This window comes from Cyprinus carpio, chromosome B23 (genome assembly GCF_018340385.1).
Source record: "Cyprinus carpio isolate SPL01 chromosome B23, ASM1834038v1, whole genome shotgun sequence".
Lineage (NCBI taxonomy): Eukaryota > Metazoa > Chordata > Actinopteri > Cypriniformes > Cyprinidae > Cyprinus > Cyprinus carpio.
This window is the reverse complement of record NC_056619.1, coordinates 444,047-446,566: the sequence shown is the minus strand read 5'-3', so window position 1 is coordinate 446,566 and position 2,520 is coordinate 444,047. Positions and strand designations below refer to the sequence as shown.

Sequence of the window (2,520 nt, the reverse complement as noted above, 5' to 3'; positions counted from 1 at the left end):
CTGCAATACCAGGCCGATCGTGGAGTGGACAGAGCAAGCCCGGCTCCAGCTCCGTGATCAAAAAATCAATTTAATATGTAGTCCCGGGTGGGGACGGTATCAGATATTAAACTGATAAGAACAGATACTACACTTGATCTTAGCCAAAAGGCGAAGCGATGCGCAATGGTGCAGCGGGGAGGAAGCGGGACATGCCCGCGCCCATCTCGGCTTTGGTAAGTCAGGGGAGACCTGAAAGCAGCTGGGGGGCGGTAGGACCCTCCCGTCTACTAGCGTCACGAGCCTCGCCCGATCGGCCCGGCCGGTGGCTCTGCTGCGGGGAGAATGCGGCATCGCTCGTAACTCCCAAGCGGTTCGTCGCAGAGCCCGTGCCTCATGTCGCCGGAATCCTTGGCTCGAGCGAGCGAGGCAGGTCTCGGAGTGGCAGATGTAAGCTCTGGCGAAAGTACCGGCTATTTTGGATTTTGTCGAAAACCTTCTTTTGCAAACCGGCACCAGGTATTTGGCCCAGTTCGCCTCTTCCGGCCCCCTCAACAACATTGCACAAGACCCTACCTCAGGGGGGGAGCCAAGACATGAGCTCCCCTCGCTTCCTTTTTTTTCTGTTATTCATCATCACATAAGCAGCAATCCCTGAAACAGGGAAGCACACCGCCTCTGGAAACACTGACAAATACTACAGCCAAGGTGCAGTGGACCGAGCAAGCCAAAACCAGCGGAGTGATCAATAATCGAATTGCTGCAACTAGTCCCGGGTTTGGAGAACTGGTAAAAAACCCATCCTTCCTGATAAGAACAGGTTTGCACTTGATCACAAGCTAAAAGCGAGTTTTTTCGGAACAAGCGCAAACGGGGAGGGAAAGCGGAAAAACGCCCCCCAGTTCCCCCCCCCTAAAACTTTACCATTAAAAATTATTGCGTTGGAGGGAGTTCCCACCATTTTTTGGGGGAAATTCGCCCAGGGAGGTCAAGGCAACGGCCGGAGGGGGCAATGGGGACGGGAGGCCTTCGGCAGTCTGGTCAGGAGAAAAAAAAGGAGTGCTCGTCTGGCTGCGCTGGTGGCGCTGCTAGAAGCAGAAAAAAAAAGGTTCGCGAAATGAAACTGCACAGCAAACAGACATGAAAACAGCGCTACAGCTGCGGCAGCAGTCAGTCCGATCGACTTGAAAAGTGAGGTCTGACCACCAGAGAGCTTGTTTTTTCAAGGCGCGCCAAGTGACTCTTTTTTTTTTTTTCTTCTCTCTCACACATGCACAACCCATATCAAGCATGCGGGCAGGAAGTCCTCTCATTCTGAACAGCTCTGGATCATTGAGAAGCCTTAAAAATGTAGCGAGAATAAGCGCTTTGTATAAAAAAGATCGGAGAAAAAAGCCATCTGCTTTTTCAACCAGCACTTTCAGGGGGGAAGCTTGAAGCGCGAAATGCCCCCCACTACCATAAATTATGCAGTCGAGATTCCCACATTTGGGGAATTCGCAGAGGGGTCAGCACTGCCGGAGTGCAATGGACGAGCCTCGCCCTGGGTGAACCGCCTTCTTGATCATGGTGTCTCCCCTGCCAGGTAAGTATGAAGGCCCAGGCGGCCAGTCAGAGGTACTATTTCCGTCTCTACCGTCCTCATCAACGGTGGACAAGAGCAGACCTCAGGGGGAGCCAGGACAAAGCCCTCGCTCGTTTCGCTTACATTTCATCAGGTTGTAATAAGCAGCAATCCCTTTACTGGGGAAGCACACCGATACTCGGGAGACACAGTGCAATGTTCGAGGCCGATGGCGGAGGGATGCCAGAGCAAGCTTCCCGTGGCTCCAGGCTCGCGGATCCGCAAAATCCTCCATCTTTAATATGGGAAATCCCTGGCAGGGGACGATCAGACATTAAACTGATAAGAACAGACATTATGACCAGATCTTAGCTGCAGGCCGAGAAGCGGTATGCCGAATGGGCGCAGCTGGGGACGAAGCGATGGCTAATGCTCCATCGCGGCTTGGTAAGTCAGGGGAGACCTGAAAACGCTGGGGGACGGTAGACCCTCCCCGCTTCGTGTAACGCCACCGGCGCCTCGCCTTCCGGGACGTCTCGACGGTGGCTCTGCTCGCGGCGGAGAGCACGGGCATCGCCAGTAACTCCCAAACGGCTTGTCGCAGAGCCACGTGCCTCATGTCATCGGAATCCTGGCTCGGAGCCGAACGAGAGGGCAGGTCTCGAATTGGCAGGTCGCTTCTGGCGAAATTTTCGCTATTTTGGATTTTGTCGAAAACCTTCTTTTGCAAACCGGCACCAGGTATTTGGCCCAGTCCGAACCAAAGCAGCACAGAAAGATTCTCTGGAGTCTGACGGTCAATAATCATCCAAAAAAGTGGAAATTTCCATCCACCTTGGCGAGGGGCCCTCAAAACGCTCTCAAGGTCAGGTGGCCCAGGTAAGTTAAAATGGCTATAACTCCAGAGAGGAATGAGATCCACTTCTAATCTAAATCGGCACGCTCTAAGGGGTCTTCCAGTCTGTGGTCAGGAGAAA

The 2,520-nt window shown here is 53.4% G+C and overlaps 1 non-coding gene and 2 pseudogenes across 1 annotated transcript; all 3 read right to left on the bottom strand.

Moving 5' to 3' along the window:
- Positions 1-4: 4 nt before the first annotated feature.
- LOC122142098 lies at positions 5-160 on the bottom strand (annotated as a pseudogene).
- Positions 161-1,401: 1,241 nt separating this feature from the next.
- On the bottom strand, positions 1,402-1,572 carry LOC122142048. The gene has a single exon (XR_006158307.1). It is a non-coding gene; the product is annotated as a U1 spliceosomal RNA (small nuclear RNA).
- Positions 1,573-1,726: 154 nt separating this feature from the next.
- Positions 1,727-1,934, bottom strand: LOC122142113 (annotated as a pseudogene).
- Between the last annotated feature and the right edge of the window lie 586 nt (positions 1,935-2,520).